This window comes from Sus scrofa, chromosome 8 (genome assembly GCF_000003025.6).
Source record: "Sus scrofa isolate TJ Tabasco breed Duroc chromosome 8, Sscrofa11.1, whole genome shotgun sequence".
Taxonomy (NCBI): Eukaryota; Metazoa; Chordata; class Mammalia; order Artiodactyla; family Suidae; genus Sus; species Sus scrofa.
The window spans coordinates 42,527,182-42,548,165 of NC_010450.4; the positions used below are offsets into that span (position 1 = coordinate 42,527,182).

At 42.6% G+C, this 20,984-nt stretch overlaps 1 pseudogene; it reads left to right on the plus strand.

Moving 5' to 3' along the window:
* On the plus strand, positions 10,387-20,632 carry LOC110262092 (annotated as a pseudogene).

The window sequence follows — 20,984 nt, forward strand, 5'->3', positions numbered from 1 at the left end:
TAGGGCCACTTACCGAGGCGTATGCAGGTTCCAAGGCTAGTGGTCTAATTGGACCTGTAGCCACCAGGCCTATACCAGAGCCACAGCATCTTGGGATCTGAACCACATCTGCAACCTATACCATAGCTCATGGCAATGCCAGATCTTTAACTCACTGAGCAAGGCCAGAGATTGAACCCTCAACCTCATGGTTCCTAGTCAGATTTGTTAATCACTGTGCCACAATGGGAACTCAAAGAAAGACTTTGTTATGACAGGAACAATCACAGAACTAAATGGTAACAAAATGGCTCCCTCCATCCTCTTCAAATCACAACTATTCACCATGAGCTCAGGGCCCCTTTCCTTCTCTGGTGTTCTAGGGTTTCTCCATGCAGGACAATGTGCCCTACCCACCCACATCCCTCTTCCCCACCCCAGGATGAAGCTTTGGTGAGGGCACCTGCCTTGTAGATCTTGTCTCCTATTCTTGGGTGTGTCCCTGGTTTCCTGCTCCACTCCTAAACCTACTGGCTCTTTCCCTTCAGACCAACTCCATTAGGAGTCCACAGAATTTAGTCCCATTGAGGGAAACCCCATGTCTTCATCCTTACACCAGGCATCCTGATGGGTCTTCACTTTTTTCTCTTTGGTGAAGGAACTTCTGCTTATGTTGGCATCTTCCCAGGTTTTGGCAGTTATGTTACTGAGATGTAGAACTTTCAGGTACTATTGGGCTAACTGAGATTTTAAACCTACAATCAGAGAAGCTGAACTGTGCCTGGAGGAATAGTCCATGAACATCCCCCTTCATATTGGTGGCCGCTCCCCTCAAATGGTCTTCAATGCTACCATCATACTAAACATCCCTAGTCCATTCACTCTGCTATTCTGCTGAGTGTCACATATCCATCCTCAGGATAAAAAGACTTTGGAAGAAAACTTCCACAGAATCCCACCACTACCTCCACCCACCTGAGCCTCTGCCCATAAACATTGTCTGCCCTCATTACTAATGTAGAAAGATACTTAAAAAAAAAGGATGTATCATAATATTTCACATACAACTATAAAATGAATATATGCCTCTTTTTTTTCCTTGCTTTTTTAGGGCCATATGTGATGCCAGGCTAAGGGCTTTGAATTGGAGCTACAGCTGCTGGTCTATGCTACATTCACTCTGTATCCAAGCCACATCTGTGACCCATACCACAGCTCATGGCAACAACAGATCCTTAACCCATTGAGTGAGGCCAGGGATCAAACCTCCATCCTCTTGCATAATAGTCAGCTTGTTATTTCTGAGACACACCAGGAACTTCCATATGTGCTGAAGATTTTATTGAGCTCATTAAATAATGAAGAAACCAGGAGGATGGTTGCAGCAGTTCACAGAAGAATTTCAAAGAGCAGACACATACATGGATGATGAGGTATGCCAAAATGAATTTGCTTAATAGATGCCCAACTGGCTTCTGTCATGGGGGGAGGGGAATCAATTGTGCCTCATTGTACAAAATTCATTTGCATGTCTACAGAAAATAATTTTTTACATTCCTACGAATTGTCTGTGATTTAGAAAGTTATAAAATAGCTCAAAGACAAAGTGCAGATAACTTGAAGTCTGTGCTAGTCAAACCACCAGTTACATTTTTTGCTCTTTCCAAGTCTTTTACAATTTTTTCCTGAAAGCATAAATAATCTCTGTGGATTTCTACTCAAAGCCAGGTCCTCTCCTTGAGCACTAACTAGATCCCATCTGAAGACAATGGTTAGCCATTGTTCCTCCTACTAAATCAACAAAGTTTTGCCCTTTCTCATTGTCCCATCAGCAAATACCTTTTTTTTCATTATTATTAAAGTGTAGTTGATTTACAACGGTTCTTCAATTTCTGTTGTACAGCAATGTGATGAAATCACGCAGAGTTCCTTGTGCTATACAGTAGAGCTCCAATGCCCATCCAGACCAAATGTAACAGTTTGCATCCACCAACCTCAAAACCTAACCCTATTTCCCTCACCAGATACAGCCTTATTTTTCTGATGCCTTTGCATCCAAACTAAAGATTTATTAATTTATTAGCTACAGTTCTTTATCTTTTATGGCTAAAACCACTCCAGTTACTCTGTACACCTCACAGCTCCAATGATGCTGCTTTGTGTGTGTGTGTGTGTTTAGGGCCACACCTGCTGTCTATGGAAGTTCCTAGGGTAGGATTTGAATTGGAGCTGCAGGGAGTTCCCATTATGGCTCAGTGGATAATGAATCCAACTAGGAACCATGAGGTTGCAGGTTCAAACCCTGGCCTTGCTCAGTGGGTTAAGGATCCGGCATTGCCATGAGCTGTGGTGTAGGTCACAGACTTGGCTCAGATCTGGCATTGTTGTGGCTTTGGTGTAGGCCAGCAGCTAGAGCTCCAATTAGACCCCTATCCTGGGAACCTCCATATGCCTCAGGTGCGGCCCTAGAAAAGCCCCCCCCCCGCCCCCCCAAAAAAATGACTTGGAGCTGCAGCTTCCAGCTTACACCATGGCCACAGCCATGTGGCATCTGAGCTGCATCAGAAACTTACACCACAGCTCACGACAATGCTGGTTCCTTAACGCACTGAGCAGGGCCAGGGTTCTAACCCACATTCTCATGGATACTAGTCATTTTCATTACTGATGAGCTATGATGGGAACTTCTGCCACAGATCTTAATATCTCTGGCAACCATGCTGAATCCAATGGTCACTTTTCTGTAGACATATGAACATAGAGCACTGAGTGGTCACTTCACCTTGATGAACTTCCTTTAACTGACTACAAGACTCAACACACTCTTGGATTTCCTCCTTCATCCCTGGATGCTCCTTCCTGGATTGCTTCACTGATTCTTTCTCTTATCCTGACTTCTGAATGTAGGAAAACACCAATTCCCAGTTTGTGGTCCCTTTCTCTATTAATAGATGCTGATCTCATGAAGTCTTATGACTTTAAAACTGTTTGTGTACTGGCAACTTCTATATACATATATCTCCAGCCTAAACATCATTCCTCAATGCATGTCCAACTGCCTGCTTAAGGTCTCTACATGGTGTGTAATTGACATCTGGAGTTTGACACAATTAAACTTGAACTTCTGATTTTCCTCATGCCCCACACCTGATATCCCTACAGACTCCATTTCTTTCTTAGACTGCAAACAGTGGGGTTTTCTGGAACTCTTCTCCTTCTTTCATGCACCACAGACCAATCACAGGTTCTACATCCTGACACCATGCCTGTGACCATGACTATGAGCTACCCTCTTGATTTGAGGCACCATCATTTCTTGCCCAATTGACTGTGGCAGACTCCTCATTGATCTCCTTGATTTTCCTTTATTTCCTCCAGCTGATTCTCAATACAAGCCAGAGTGACCTTTCCAAAATGTAGATCATATCACTATTCTGTCAAAATTCTGCAACAGCACCTAATTGCTCTCAGACAAAGGCCAGTGTTACTAGCTTTGAATAGGATCTGACCTCAGTCATCTCTCTAACCTCATCTGCTATTCTTGCTCTCATTCCCTCTTCCTACACACTGGCCTCCTTGTTGTTCCCTGGGCATATGAGTCATGGCCCTATCTTAGAGCCTCTGCACTGGCCATTCCCTCTGTGTAGACTGCTCTTCCCCCAGAAAGCCATATGACTAACTGCCACATCCAGCACTGCAGGTAAATGGGGAATCCTGGGAGAGGGACAGTGTGGTATAACAGAACACATAAGACTACTTACATTTAGTAATTGGGGACCAGGAGGCACTCTGTTCCACAGAACAAAGGGCCTAGGCTTTAGCCCACCTGATTTTTATTAAGGATGGTGATGAGATTAGTGGGCAGGGACAGGCATAGGCAGTAATGAGATTATCATTTTAGTAATATCAAAGGGGGTATCCTTAGGACATAGTGCAGCTGTTTATAGAATAGCACGGTTAATGCATAAGTCCGTCATCTTTTCTTTGAAGGAGAATATACTTTTTTATTTGTCTTTTTTATAGCCACACTCACAGTATATGGAGGTTCCCTGGCTAGGGGTCTAGTTGGAGCTGTAGCCTCTGGCCTATGCCAGAACCACAGAAATTCAGTATCCGAACCACATCTGCAACTTCCACCACAGCTCATGGCAACACCGGATCCTTAACCCAATGAGCAAGGCCAGGGATCAAACCCACAAACTCATGGTTCCTTGTCAGATTTGCTAACCACTGTGCTATGTCAGGAACTCCAGGAGTCTGTACTTTAGAACTCTGAGTCCATAGATAGTTGCCTTCTGCAGAGTTCTGCTGTTCCATGGTCTCCAACAAGTAATTCCCTCACCTCATTCAAGTCATTGTGTGATTTGTTGCTGTGTCATGAAGTACTCCAAATCTTAGCAGCATGAAAAGACAAAATAACTCTCATAGTTTCTGTGGGTCAGGATTTCAGGTGCAGCTTAGCTGGGTGCCCCTGCCTCAAGTGTTCACTGCAGTCAGGATGTCACCAGGCCTGAGGTCCCTTCAGTAAGCTCCCTTTAGCAAGGACCAACTCCAAACTCACGTGGCCTTAGCAGGACTCACTTAGCGTCATGGTCTATTGACCTGATGACAGAGCCTCCCTTAGGTCTCTGCCACATGGGTCTCTCTGTGGGGCAGCCCATAGCATGGGGCCCAGCTTCTACCAGAGAAGGCAAGCAAGACCATGCAGGACAGAAGGCCACCTCTTTGTGACCTAGTTTTGGAAGTGACATCCCATCACTTTTTCTGTGTCTCTTTGTGAGAAGGAAGTCATGAGGTCTAGCTTACTCTGCAAGTTAAGGCAGGATTCAAGGCAGGATTACAAGGAATGTGTGGGTCAGTGGGGCCATCTAAGAGGCTGCCCCCCAGTCACCTTGGCAATAAGGCAACCTGATTTAATGTGGCATCCTAACCTTCTCAATCACATTTTCATCTCCCTTTATTCTCATGAGCCATAGTAAATCCTTACTATTTTGAGCATGTTTTGCCCTGGTTTGTTTTATAGCAATAGCTGACTGATGATCTATCTTCTAGAAAAACTACAATGAGCTTTTTGACTCTTGCTTATTATTTTATTGTCTGGCTCCCCTCACTGGGATGTAAGGTACATGAGGGCAGGTGTTGTTTTTGTTTAATTATTTGGGACACAGATGTATGTCTGGCCCTAGAAGAGTGTCTGATACATAATAGACAATATTTATTGAAGGGATGAGCCTGTTGTCACTGTTATCTGCATAAATAACTAATCCCCTTCCTTTTCTTTGTGGTGGAATGGCAATATCTACCCTACAAGGCTGTGAACACAGGTAATGTTGACATGTGTGAGAAGCACCGATCCAGTTGTTCATCTATACAACCAAGAAGTCAGTAACAATATGGTAAGGAGGAACTACAATGCAATTAGTCAAAAGAAATGCTTAGGAATCCTTCAATTTTTATAATCCTAGTCAAACTTGTATTCAGTTTTATAGGAGAAATATAGCATTTGGCGTAGATTAGAGTACATATATTTTTTGTCTTCCAAATATGAACATTAAATCTGTATTTAGTGATGAGGACACTTATTACTACTGTTCAACCTGAGTTCTATTTCTTTAATTCTTGTTCCTCCTTTAAATTAAAAAAAAAAAATCATTCTGACCTCTAGATCTCTATTTCCTTGTGGCCTGCTACTAAACAACTCTGACCATACCTTTTTTTTTTTTTTTTTTTCCTGTGAAAACCAAATTTAGGAGTTCCCATCATGGCGCAGTGGTTAACGAATCCGACTAGGAACCATGAGGTTGTGGGTTCGATCCTTGGCCTTGCTCGGTGGGTTAACGATCTGGCATTGCCCTGAGCTGTGGTGTATGTCACAGATGCAGCTCGGATCCCGTGTTGCTGTGGCTCTGGCATAGGCTGGTGTCTACAGCTTGGATTAGACCCCTAGCCTGGGAACCTCCGTATGCCACGGGAGCGGCCCAAGAAATGGCAAAAAAAAAAAAAAAAAAGAAAAAGAAATTTATTTCTTTGTAATATTTGAAAAATATGGATACTTTGAAAAAAATGTTCAACAAAGAGACAAGTCCTTTAATTGTATGAAGTATTTAACCAAATTGATAGAAACAGAAAGTAGCATGGTGGTTACCAGGGCTGAGGGAGAGGGAGAAATGGAGCATTGCCCTTTAATGGGTAAAAAATGTCAGTTTTCCAAGATGAAAAGTGCTGGTGATCCTTTGTATACCAACATGAATATACTTAACACTGTTGAGGTGTACACATAGTCAAGAGGGTGAATTTTATCCTATGTGGCTTTTTCTTTTTTATTGAAGTAGAGCTGTTGAACACATTTTGTTAATTTCACATGTACAGCATCATGATTCTTTTTTTCTGATTATATTCCATTAGAGGTTTTTACAAGATATTGACTGTAATTACCTATCCAACACAGCAAATCCTGTAGCTTATCTAGTTTATGTACAGTAGTTTGTATCTTTTTATCCCATACTCCTAATTTGTGCCCCCCCACCTTTGGTAACCTTAAGTTTGTTTTCTCTGTCTGTGAGGCTGCTTCTATATTGCATATAGATTCATTTGCATTACTTTTTAAATCCTATGCATAAGTGATATCATATAGTATTTCTCTTTCTCTCTCTGACTTATTTCACTGAGTGTAATAGTTTCTGGGTGCATCCATATTGTTGCAGATGGTATTATTTTATTCTTTTTATGGCTGAGTCATAGTCCATTGGAAGTACATACCACATCTTCTTAAACCAGTGGTCTGTTGACAGACTTTTTTTCTTTTTTTTCCACTTTATTATGATTATTGTTAGTAGTTATTTCCCCAATACAATTATTTTTCTACTGTACAGCATGGTGACCCAGTTACACATACATGTACACATTCTATTTTTGCACATGATCATGCTCCATCATAAGTGACTAGACATAGTTCCCAGTGCTACACAGCAGGATCTCATTGCAAATCCATTCCAAAGGCAATAGTTTGTATCTATTAACCCCAAGCACCCCATTCAACCCACTCCCTCCCCCTGCCCCTTGGCAACCACAAGTCTGTTTTGTGAGTCCATGATTTTCTTTCCTGCGGAAAGGTTCATTTGTGCCTTATATTAGATTCCAGATATAAGTGGTATTGTATGGTATTTGTCTTTCTCTTTCTGACTTTCTTCGCTCAGGATGAGAGTCTCTAGTTCCATCCATGTGGCTGCAAATGGCATTATTTTGTTCTTTTTTATGGCTGAGTAGTATTCCATTGTATATATGTGCCACCTCTTCCTAATTCAATCACCTGTCAATGGACATTTGGGTTGTTTCCATGTCTTGGCTCCTGGGAATCATGCTGAAATGAACGTGCAGGTGCGTGTGTGTTTTTCAAAGAAAGTTTTGTGTGGGTATATGCCCAGGAGTGGGATTGCAGGGTCATATGGTAGTTCTATGAATAGTTTTCTAATGTACCTCAATACTTTCTAAGGGACTGTTGATGCCTACCAACAGTGTATGAGTGTTCCCTTTTTTCCACCCCTTCTGTATTTATTGTTTGTAGACTTTTTGAAGAGAGCCATTCTGAGAGGTGGGAAGTGACACTTCCATGGTGGCTTTAATGTGTATTTCTCTGGTAGTGATGTTGAGCATCTCTTTGTGTGCTGTTGGCCATCTGTATGTCCTCTTTGGAAAAATGTTGGTTTGGGTCTTCTGCCCATTTTTCCATTGGGTTGTTTGATTTTTCAACATTGAGTTTCATGAGTTGTGTGTATATTTTGGATATGAACATCTTGTTGCTGTGTCATCTGCAGATATTTTCTGGAACCACTCTTATGCATTGGTTGGCACATTTTTTATATTTCCATAGATCATGTATATTGGCTTCATTCTTTTTCCCCCTTGTTTTTCTGCCTGTGGTCTTGACTGGTGATTTCCATTATTCTATCTTTCAGATCCCTTATTGGTTCTGTGTCATTTAGTCTGCTATTCATTGCTTCTAGATTGCTTTCTATCCCAGCAGTTTGTCTATTTTTGACACATTCATCTTTCTAGTGTCTAGTGCCTTGTTAGAGTGACCTGCGTTTCTATTAGTAATCTTTCCTAATTAGCACTTTTCTTGTAAAATATTAATTATAGTTGATTTACAGTATTCTGTCCACTTCTGCTGTACATTACAGTGACCCAGTTATACATATATAAACATTCTTGTTCTCACATGATCCCCCAAAATGTTCCATCACAAGTGACTAGTAAGGTCCTATACAGCAGGACCTCATTTCTTATTCACACTCCAAATGCAATAGTTTGCATCGACAAACCCTGAACTCCCAGTCTATCCCACTGCCTCTCCCCTCCCCTTTGGGAATCACAAGTCTGTTTTCCATGTCCATGAATTTGTTTTTTTCTATAGATAGCTTCATTTGTGCCATATGTTAGATTGTAGATACAAGTGCTATCATATGGTATTGGTCTTTCATGTTGCTGCAAATGGCATTATTTTGTTTTTTTTCTAGCTGAGTAATACTCCATTATGTAAATGTGCCATTACTCTAGGAGGTAGATCAAAGAAGATATTGCTGCGATTTCCCTCACTGTGTGTTCTTGCCTCCTTTGTGATAGATTAGTTGATTGAATGTACCTGGGTTTAATTCAGGGCTTTTAAACCTGTTCCAGGGATCTATATATCTGTCTTTGTGCCGGTAACATATGGTTTGGATGACTGTAGCTCTGTAGGATAGTCTGAAGTCAGGGATCCTGATTCCTCCAGCTCCATTTTTCCTTTTCAGGATGGCTTTGGCTATTCTGGGTCTTTTGTGCTTCCAAACAAATGTTAAAATATTTTGTTCAAGTTCTGTGAAAACTGTCCTTGGTAATTTCATAGGGATTGCATTGAATTTGTAGAGTGCCTTGGATAGCATAGTCATTTTGATACTATTGATTCTTCCAGTCCAAGAGCATGGTATGTCTTTCCATCTGTTTGTGTCATCTTTGATTTCTTTCATCAGCATCTTATAGTTTTCAGAGTACAGGTCTTTTGTCTCTTTAGGTAGGTTTATTCCTAGGTATTTCATTCTTTTGGATGTGATGGTAAATGAGATTGCTTCCCTGATTTCTCTTTCTGATGTTTCATTGTTAGTATATAGAAATGCAGTTGATTTCTATGTATTAATTTTGCATCCTGTGACATTGCCAAATTCATGGATGAGTGCGAACGTTTTTCTGGTTGAATCTTTAGGATTCTCTAGGTATAGGATCACGTCATCTCCAAATAGTGCTAGTTTCCCTTCTTCCTTTCCAATTTGGATTCCTTTTATTTCTTTTTCCTCTCTGATTGCTGTGGCTGGGACTTCCAAACTATGTTGAATAGAAGTGGTGAGAGCAGACATCCTTGTCTTGTTCCAGATCTCAGTGGGAAATCATTCAGCTTTTCACCATTGAGAATGATGTTCACTGTGGGTTTGTCATCTGTGGCATTTATCATGTGGAGGTAGGTTCCCTCTCTTCCCACTTGCTGAAGGGTTTTTCTCAGAAATGGGTATTGGATTTTGTCAAAGGCTTTTTCAGCATCTAGTGAGAGGATCATATGGTTTTTATCAGTTTCTGCTCAATGTTGCTAGAGCTGAGGGAGGTATCATGAGTAACTGATACCGAAAGTAGAGTAACTGACCAGAAAATACAAGCAACCACATTTGTCTGTAGTTTCAGGCAAACAGTTGGCTCCATCAAGCATGGCGACTCATTAATCCTTCCTCTTTCTACTAGTAGTACAAGATACAAAAATAAAGGATATTTAGGCTGCTGGTTGTATCCCCACCTCTCATATCATCTGTATTAGGATGTAGGAAATGGAGAGCCCTTACTACCATCTTACTAATTAGTTCAATTGGAGAATCTTAACTTTTTCCAGGGGATATTTTCATATTCTCCAATCAGGCCTCTGAAGGAGCCTTACATATTCAATTCCAGAATATGTAATTTTTCAAATCTCTCATGGCATCCTCTCATCACCAAAAAGGGAAGTAAATTTGAAGGGTCTTAGATTTTACCATATTTGAAATTCCAGTATTTTAGCCTTACAGTTTTAACAATGTTAGGGAAAAATATATTTTAGATGCCTTAATGTGAACCAAAAAAAATATTTTCACACACGAAAAAGACAGCAATAGTACTGATGTTTTTATCTGTAACTTTGGTACATATGTCCCATCGAGTGATGTAAAGTAGTCCAGTTGGCTGCTGTGTAATCAGTATATAGGGATTAAAGATTAGGAATCTTAAGCTTCACTCATCCCAAACTCTTCAATTAGGATGGAAGCAATGCTGTCTAACATTTGAGCAGAGCAAGACACTGTCTGTATTTTATTCATCAAGTAACTAATCTGCACTTTGCCCTGACCAGAGACAGCCAGCATCTTCATCAGTGCATTGTACAAAAGTCACTGAACAGAGGTGCAAGCAGAAGCTGATACAAGATAGGAAAGAAATGAAAGACCCTTGTGGGATTTTCTCCTAACACACTGCAATCTCCCATTTACAACGTGGGAGCACTCAACCCTCTGAGGAAAAAGGCCCAAGGAAAGATTTTGCTTCGGTGGTTCTATGGGCGTGCTAAAGATGTGGAGAGGCAAGAAGAGTTGGTGAGAATGATGGTAAGATTTCAAAGTCAGATTCATGGATAAAGTGATGTTTACCTGTGTGAATCAGTGAGGGGTAGGAGCTAATTTAAGGAAACCTAGATATAATATTTTCTGAATCAATGTAATGTCTTAGAAAAGTTGAAAAACACTCACATTTTGATACAACAAATTGAATTTTTGTGGAAAGCAAACATACATTTAAATCTCATTTGTTACATGTATTGGAGTGAAGAATAGACAGCATAGTAACAGGACCTTGAGGTCACCTCCTCTCCCAAGCAAACAAAAACTACAACTGTCAAATAAATACATTAAATAAATACATAAATAAAAATTTTTACAAATTTGAGAAAAAGGGAGTTCCCATCATGGTTCAGAGGTTAACAAACCTGACTAGCATCCCTGAGGATGTGGGTTTGATACCAGGTTTCACTCAGTGGGTTAAGGACCTGGAGTTGTGGTGAGCAGTGGTGTAGGTTGCAGAGGTGGCCAAGATATGATGTTGCTGTGGCTGTGGCATAGGGTGTTGACTACAGCTCTGATCACACCCCTGGCCTGAGAACCTCCCTATGCTGTGTGTGTGGCCCTAAAAATCCAAACAAACAAAAAATTCAAAACTGCCAATCCTGAACAATCCTCTATAAAAAGACTGGAGTCTACTGAAAAGAGAAAATATATTCTACTTTGAAAGACACACAGAGGAAACCACGAGACAAAAGGGGGGGCTGACTTGTAATATAGTCAACTGCCATACCACCCAGGTGGGCAAACCACAAACCATAAAATAAGTATATTGCAGAAGTTATCCAATAGGAGTGAGAGCGCTTAGCCACATGCCACGCTCTCCAGCCTAGTGGTCCAGCATTAGGAGGTAGAGCCTCCAGAGCATTTGGCTTTGTAGGCCAGTGGGACTTAAAGGCAGGTAGGTGCTCCAGAGCACTGGAAGGATCAGAGACTATAATCTGGGAAGATGCACAGAAGATCTCACATACATCAGGAACAAGGGCAAAACCAGTGACACGATGGAAGACTTGGACAGTCCTATATGCTGGTCTTATCAGGACTCTTGGGCAGGGCTCTCTTTGGGGTCATAAAGACTGGTAGCAGATATAACAGGGACCAATGTGAACTTTGGCCAGAGGCAGACAAGTTGGGTCTTTGGCAACAAGACCTGGCCCCACCCAACAGCCTGTAAACTACAATGCTGAGAAGCCTTAGGCCAGACAACTGACAATGTGGGAATACAGCCCTATCCATCAGCAGTCAGGCTATCTAAAGGCTTTGTGAGCCCAGAGACACCTCTAGACATGTCCCTTGAAAGAGCCCTGCACAACATAGAGCCAAGATCTGCTTCCTCCACCAGTGGGCACCAAGAGCCTCTAAAACCCAGAAGCCTGCACAAGCCTCCAGACCAGCCTCCCCCACCAAAACACAGACAGCAGAATCAAGACAATATACAAGGGAATCGCTATAAGGGTATCATGATCTTTCAGAAGACATTTTGCACATCAGAAGGGAGTGGCATGATATATTTAAAATGTTGAAAGGGGGAGTTCCCGTCGTGGCGCAGTGGTTAACGAATCCGACTAGGAACCATGAGGTTGCGGGTTCGGTCCCTGCCCTTGCTCAGTGGGTTAACGATCTGGCGTTGCCATGAGCTGTGGTGTAGGTTGCAGACGCGGCTCGGATCCCGCATTGCTGTGGCTCTGGCATAGGCCGGTGGCTACAGCTCCGATTCAACCCCTAGCCTGGGAACCTCCATATGCCGCGGGAGCAGCCCAAGAAATAGCAACAACAACAACAACAACAAAAGACAAAAAGACAAAAAAAAAAATAAATAAATAAATAAATAAAATAAAATGTTGAAAGGGGAAAAAAATCCTACAAGCAAGAATATGCTACCCCAAGAGCCCTCATCCAGATTTGATGGGGAAATCAAATTCTTTACAGAGAAACAAAATTTACAAAAAAATTCAACAAACAAATCTAGCTTTAGAACTAAAAGGACTCCTCTAAGTGGAAATGTTAAAAGAAATCTTCTATGTGGAAAAGGCCTCAGGTAGAACCAGGAAATTTATGAAGGAGACAATTAGAAAAAGCTCTCTGTGGCAAGAAGGCAAACAAACAACAAAGGTAGGGAAACATCCACAAATATGATATCAAAGCTGGTATTTATAATTTAATACAATCATATATGTATATAGACTACTATATCGCAACTCCATGATAACCACAAAGCAAAATTCTGTCATAGTTATATACCAAAAAAAAGGTAACAGAAAAAGGAATCCAAATATAAAGTGAAAGCTAGATGTCAAATCGAAGGAGATGAGACCAAAAGGGGAAAGGAAGGGAAATCAGTACAAGATGGCAGAGGAGTGGGAGGTGGATATTACCTTCCTCCAAAAATATATAAGTAAAAAATTCGTATGTAGAACAATTCTCCAAGTACATCTGTTGAACACTGAAAAAAGAAATAAGCCTTCCTAAAGGACAAGAATATCTCCACATATCTGGAGTGAGAAGAATAGAAATGAAATGAAGAAGCAGAAGTAGTGACCCCAATTAAAAGAACAGGAGAACTCACCTGAAGGAGCAAACAATGAAACTGTCTAATAGACACTGACTTCAAAAGAGGTAATGAAATTACTGAAGCAGTTAAGACAGGCTATCAACAGTTTCTAGGTCCTTTTATTGTAAAAAAGGACCTAGAAACTGTAAGGAGGAGCCAAGAAAATTAGAAAATTCCTTTGCCATGATAAAAGCAGAGTTAAGAGCAATGAATAGCAGAATGAGCAATATGACCTGGAACTCAAATAATGGAAATCACCCAACAATGACAGCAGACAGACAGCCAAAGGAACAAGGAAAAGAAAGAAAGAAAGAAAGAAAGAAAGAAAGAAAGAAAGAAAGAAAGAAAGAAAGAAAGAAAACAATATAAGCGATATATGGTATAATATAAAACATGTTTATCTATGCATAGTAAAGTTCCCAGAAGTTGAGGAGAGTCACAACGGTGTTGAAAATGTACTTGAAGCCTAAAAACTTCCCAAATCTAAAGAAGGAAACAGATATGCAGGTACATGGGGCACAGAGGGTCCCCATCAAGACAAACCCAAACAGACCTACACCAAGACATATTCTTTTTTAAAATAGCAAAAGTTAAAGATAAACAAAGGCTTCTAAAGGCAGCAAGAGAAAAGCAAAGCATTAATTACAAGGGAAACTCCATAAGGCTTTCAGCTTATTTTTCTACAGAAAAGCTACAAGCCAGAAGGGAGTTGCAAAATATAGTCAAGGTTCTTAAAAAAAAAAAAAAAAAAAAAAAAGGAGAGTCTGGAGGAGGATGGTGGATGAGTAGGACATGTGGCTCACCTCTTCCCAGAAATACATCAAGAATATATCTACGTGTATATAACTGTTCACAGAGAACATTTGCCAAACACTTGACGAAAAATCCCAGGATTATGATAGTGCAAGAAAACGTTCATGAAACTATAAAGGAGAAAAGAAAGAAGAATAGAGAGGAGAGAAAAGGGAGACAGGACATCCCTAGGAGGGAGTTGGAAAGAGGAAAAGCTCCTGCGCTCTGGGAAGCTCCAGCACCAGTGAGGAGGTTGGCCTGGACAGAGGAGGAACTTTAGAGTACTGAAGGAGAACACAGCAATTGGTGTGAAGCAGTTAAAATGGAAACAATCCACAAACCATCAGTGCTATAGTGGCAACCAGATGCCAGTGCAAATGTCGGGAATTACAACGCTGGCCTTAGAGTTTAGACACAAAGAGAGATGAGGGTTGGCTGTGCAGAAACAGCCTGAAGGAATTAGAGCATAGGGGACCACATTTGAGGGTGGAAACTGAGGCGACCCCCACAGGATTAGAGACTAGGCACCATTGTTTGGGGATGCTGGAGAGAAGGAGTGGCTGCCTAGCAACAGACGGGGAACAGCAGCATCCTTAGAGCTACAGAGAACTCAGAGCAGGAGGAGTAACAGCAGGGGGCAGAAGGAACAAAACAAGCTCTGCTTCTCCTGCCAGTGGCTCCCACTCTAGTGGAGCAAATCCCATGCCCAAAGAGCCCCAAGAGGGCCATCAGTGCATGATCCCTGCAATAAGTGGTACTGGGAAAACTGGACAGCCACATGGAAAAGAATGAATTTAGATCCCTTCCTAACACCATACACAAAAATAAACTCCAAATGGATGAAAGACCTAGATATAAGACCACATACTTTAAAACTCTTAGAGGAAAACATAGGCCAAACACTCTCCAAAAAATACACCACAGCAACATCTTCTCAGATCCACCTCTTAGAGTCACAACGGTAAAAACAAAAAGAAACAAATGTGACTTAATTAAACTGAAAAGTTTCTGCACAGCAAAGGAAGCCCTAAACAAAATGAAAAGACAACCCACAGAATGGGAGAAAATTTTGCAAATGAATCAACTGACAAGGGATTGAGCTCCAAAATTTATAAACACCCCCTACTGCTCAATACCAGAAAAACAAACACCCCCATCCAAAAATGGGCAGAAGACCTAAACAGACAATTCTCCAAAGAGGACATACAGATGGCCAAAAAACACATGAAAACATGTTCAACATCACTCATAACAAGAGAAATGCAAATCAAAACCACTGTGAGGTACCACCTTACACCAGCCAGAATGGCCATCATCAAAAAGTCTACAAACAATGAGTGCTGGAGAGGGTGTGGAGCAAATGGTGCCCTATTACACTGTAAGACACGAAAAGATGCATGTACTCCAATGTTCACTGCAGCACTATTTTCAATAGCCAAGACATGGAAACAACCTAAATGTCCATCGACAGAGGAGTGGATCAAGAAGAAGTGGTACATATACACAATGGAAAATTACTCAGCCATTAAAAGGAAAGACATACTGGCATTTGTAGCAACAGGGATGGACCTAGAAATTATCATGCTAAGTGAAGTCAGTCAGACAATGAGACACCAACAACAAATGCTATCACTTACAGGTGGAATCTAAAAAAAAGGGCACATGAATGTCTTTGCAGAACAGATACTGACTCACAGACTTTAAAAAATGTATGGTTTCCAAAAGAGACAGGTTGGGGGGTGGGGGGATGCACTGTGCGTTTGGGATAGAAATGCTGTGAAATTTGGTTGTGATGAGTGTTGTACACCTATAAATGTAATAAAATTCATGAAGTAATTTTTAAAATTCTGAAAATTATAAAGTATTATCAAAATAAATTAGATCAGAATACCATTGTCTCTCTCTCTCTCTCTCTTTTTTTTTTTTTTGGCCTTTTTAGGGTTGCACCCACTGCATATGGAGGTTCCCAGACTAGGGATCCAGTCGGATCTGTAGCCACCAGCCTACACCACAGCCACAGCAATGCCAGATCCTTAACCCACTGAGTGATGCCAGGGATCAAACCTGCATCCTCATGGATGCTAGTCAGGTTGGTTTATCACTGAGCCATGACAGGAACTCCGAGAATATGCTTGACTATGAAATTATGTGGAGATTTGGGACACTGACCTTTCACAGAGTTAAAAATCTGCATACAACTTTATACAGTCAGCCCTCTGTATCTGAGGTTCCACATCCACAGATTTGATCAACCATGGATTGTCTAGTACTATGGTACTTATTTAGTGAAAAAAATCCACCTAAGTAGACTCGCCTCGTTCAAACCCATATTGTTCAAGGTCCATGTTTGTGTATTGGAAAACTTATATATCAAGATGGAAATGCTTCACATATTGATCTACAGAGTAAACAAAATGCTATTCAAATTACAGCTGGTTCACTGCAGAAACTGAAGGGCTGGTATTAAAATTCATGTGGAAATTCAAAGGAACCCAAATAGCCAAAACAATCTCAAAGAACTATAAAACTGGCACACTCAAAACGCATACATCCCGATTTAAAAACGTGCTATACGATGGCAATAATCAATACGATTGTCATACGACTGGTTCAAGGATTAATAAATAGATCAATGAGGTAGAACTGAGAGTCCAGAAATAAACGTAAATGACTGTACATTTCTGGTGAAGAGATTTTTGACAGTACAGCCAAGGCAATTCAATGGGAGGAAGAATAGTGATGTCAACAAATAGAACTAGAACAACTGGATATCCACCTGCAAAAGAAGCTGGACCCCTTCCTCACACCATATACAAAACTTCACTCAAAATGGACCGTAGACATAAATATAAGTGACAAAACTATAGAATTAATTCTTAGAAGGAAATATTAATGTAAATTGTTGTGACCTTGCATTGGTCAATGTTGTTTTAATGTGACATCTAAACATAAGCGACCAAAGAAAAAATAGACAAAGCAGACTTTAACAAAGCTAAAAAAGTTTTGTGATCAAAGAACAGCATCGAGACAGTGAAAGGACCACCAATAGAATGGAAGAAACCAATTTGCAAATCATATATCTGAGGAGGACTATGCATTCGAAATATATAAAGAATTTTTACAACTCAACAATAAAAAGACAAGTAGGACAATTGGTGAGAAAAATGGCGAAAAGGTTTGGATAGACATTTCCCCAAGGAAGACACACAAATGGACAAAGAGTACATGAAAAGATGCTCAACATCATTAGCCGTTAATGAAATGTAAATCAAAACCACAGTGAGATACCACTTCGCATCGACACGAGATGGCTGAAGACAGAGAGAAATTGGAACCCTCTCTCTCTGAAGACAGAGAGAAATTGGAACCCTTATATATTGCTCTTAGGAATGTAAATTGCTGCAACCACTGTGAAAACTAGTTTGGCAATTCTTCAACAAGTTAAACATGGAATACTCATACAATCCAGAAATTTGGCTCTTGGGTATAAACCCAAGACAACTGACAACATATGTTCAAACAGAAACTTGTACGTGAATACACAGAGCAGGCTTATTCCTAATGACCAAATAGTGGAAAGAAATAGTGGACTAGATAAGCAAAATGTAATTTTTCTCTACAATGGACTTTTATTCAGCAATTTAAAAATTCATCCTGGGGAGTAAGTCCAAGATGGCAGCAGGAGCGGCCTGTGGGGGGGCGCCGGTGGACAGGCCCGTGGCCAGAGGCAACCACCCCCCCATTCTCCTCTTTCCCTTGTTCCTGTGGCTGGGGAGGTACCCTTCCCCTCCACGCCTTGGAGCCTTCGCCTTTGTCTCCAGGTGTGGCCACGCTTCCTCTACCCCATCACTGACCCCAGCCCACCCCTGCCCTGACTGCAGCTGTGGCGGTACATGAGCCCTTCCCTGAGGTGACCATTGCCCTCCTGGAGTCCCTCAATCAGCAGCAGCTGCAGGGCCAGCTCTGTGATGTGTCCATCCGAGTGCAGGGACTGGAGTTCAGTGCTGATCATCTCCTCCTGGCTGTTTCTTCCCCTTGTTTCCATGACCAGGTCTTACTCAAGGACATATCTTACTTCAAGACTGTCCTGGCTTCAGCTTACACTGTCCAGCTCAGCATGGCCGCTGCTGCCATTGTCTGCTTCCTCACAGTGGGGTCTGTGCTCCAGATGTGGCACATCATGGACAAGTGCACTGAACTCCTCTGAGAGGGCCAGGCCTCAGCCACCACCACCACCACCATCACCACTGCTGCAGCCACATCAGTCACTGTCCCTGCTGCTGGGGTCCCCCCTGAGAGTGGGGGCAGTGTACTCCTGCTGCTATGGGCTCTGTACACTCCCGTGCCTCCATCCGGGCCAGCGAGAATCAGTCCCGCAGCAACAGCAACTACCTCAGCCCCTGGGAGTCAACTGATTGCTCCTCTTCCTCCCAAGGGGCTTTTGCACTTTGGCAGTGAGCAGCGGGGAGCATCAGAGGTGGCAGCTGCATGCTCCCAGCCCCTGTGGTTGGCAGTGGAGGGGAAGCTGCTGCCAGAGGCAGATGAGCAGTGTGATGATAGTGGGGGTGGGGGACAGGGGCGGTGGTCCCAGGGGCTGGGCTCCGGCGGCCCACCTGTGCACCCCCCGGCATCATGCCACAGAAACCCTGGGTGTACGTGAAGCGGGGTGGAACCTGCCCCACACCAGCACCCCTGGCTCCCCAAGACCCAGACCTGGAAGAGGGTGAGGAGGAGGAAGACTTGGTGTTGACCTGTGAGGATGATGAAGATGAAGAGCTGGGGGTGGCTCCCAGGTTCCACCAGGGGGAGAACCTGAGGCACGCTTAGTATTGGTGATGTCTGGACCCTGTCTGAGCCTCCAGACAAGGGCGAGAAGCAGGTCAATTTCTGTGAGTCCTCCAATGACTCTGGCCCTTATGAGGATGGGGGTCCTGGGGCGGGGCTTGAGGATTCGGGGGGGCCAACCCCTTCTTCCCACACTCCCATCCACCCTCCTAGGCCCCTGCTTCTGCTGGACATGCAGGGCAACCAGATCCTAGTCTTCCTATCCTCTTCATTCACTTCCTCCTCCTCTTCCTCACAGACTCCAGGCCAGCTGTCGGGCAACCAAGTTGAACACAGGGTGGTGATGATGAGGGGCATGTGGTAAGGGACCTGGGCACACTGGGTGGTACTGATGGGTCCCCTGGAGGGACACATAGTAGGGATGGATAGAAGATCTTTCTGTGCCACTGCAGGAAATCCTCTCCCACAAGACGATGCATGATCAGCAAGTGAGCAGGCACTTCAACCTGCGGCCTTTTGACTGTCCCGTGTGCAGCAAGAAGTTCACGATGAAGCATCACCTGATGGAGCACAGGAAGACTCACACAGGCCTCTAGCCCTATGAATGCAGCGTCTGTGCCAAGAAGTTTATGTGGCGAGACAGCTTCATGTGCCCCCTGGACACTGTGAGGCAGAGGCAGGGCTGGGGCCCAGGTTGGGGGCAGGTCAGAGGCTGGCCGGGACCCAGGGGCAGCTTTCTGGGCCAGCCTTGCACCCCAAGAGAGAGTCCCCTTTCTGGGGCAGCAGCAAGGAAGGGAGTGGGACCATGCCCCCGTCCAGCCGATGGGCCTGGTCCCCTACACGTGTCCACGAGGTGGAGATGGGCTTTGGTGGGGGGGAGGACAGAACTGAAGAGGCAGGCTACTGGGGGGTATGCTGGGAGCTATTGGTGAAGGTCTGCCTGCTGACAAAGTCCAGGAGACTGAGGACCCCAGACTGCACAGCATGTCTGGGAAAGCCACCGTCCTGCTTCTCTACCTGCTTATGCTGTTAAATAAAAACTGTGAGATCTAGGAAATTGCTGTCAAATAAATTTCCCTGAAAAAATATCCCAGGGAGGTTAAATGTCGGGGCTTAGTGTTTACCCACAAATTCTTACTACCCCCTTGTTCTATGATCATCATCCACTCCTGAGTTTCCTCCTTTTTTTTCCATAGAGACTCTAATAGAATGCTTTCATATTTAGACTGTTACTGTTTAACCTGTGGAAAACCCTGGAGACAAAAGAGAGGCTTGAGGCACAGGTCTCTCCATGCTCCAGCAGGTAGCTCTTTTTTTGTTGGGGACTAGTTGCTGAATAGGATAGATATTGGGCCTTAGTTATAGGAAAACTTGTGCGGTTTGCACCACATAATTGTATACAGGTCAGGAATTTACCTACTTTCGGTCAATTGTATATTGCTATGCCAGGCCTGTTGGCCCAACCTCAAGGAGTGTCAGTGCTGTGGTTTCTAGTTCTTTGAGAATCAAAATAACCTTTGATATATATGATTAACCTTTACTAATAGAATATAGTTTGGCCTTAGGTTTTAGGCACCTAATAATACTTTAAATTGTAAAGCTAATAAGTTCATGCTTTTGCCACCTACAAAATTAGATCATTAACATGAGTACATTTAATTCTAAAAAGTCAAGTGGAAAGTACCAAAAAGAGCATTGTTTGTGTTCACAAATGTACCTGGTCATGTACCAGGTCATAAGGTAACATGTGATGGAGTGGAAAATTAAAAAATATCACCAGATGTATGATGCATGGCGTATGCCATAGGAAATAAAAAAATTGTATATAAGCTTGGTTGATTCAAACAATTAGCGAGAAGTTCTACAGAAGCATAAGGTCTGTGTCCATTCTTTTGCCGATGCCGCTCATCCTTCAGGAAGCCCTGGTCCACCAGAAGTGGGACTCTGACAGGGGTAGCCTTCCAAGAAGAGGGAAGAGGGGCAGGGAGCCAGGGGCGCTGTGGCTCTTCAGTGATGTCCCAACACACCTTTACTGGTCATTTAAAAAATAATAAAAACTAAAAATTCATCCTAATATGTGGATGGGTCTAGAAAAGATTAAGCTAAGTGAAAAGCCAATCTCAGAAGAAAAATTGTTGTAAATCTATTCATATGAAATGTGCAGAATGGGCAAAACCATAGAGACAGAAAGTAGATTCATAGTCGTCTAGAACTAA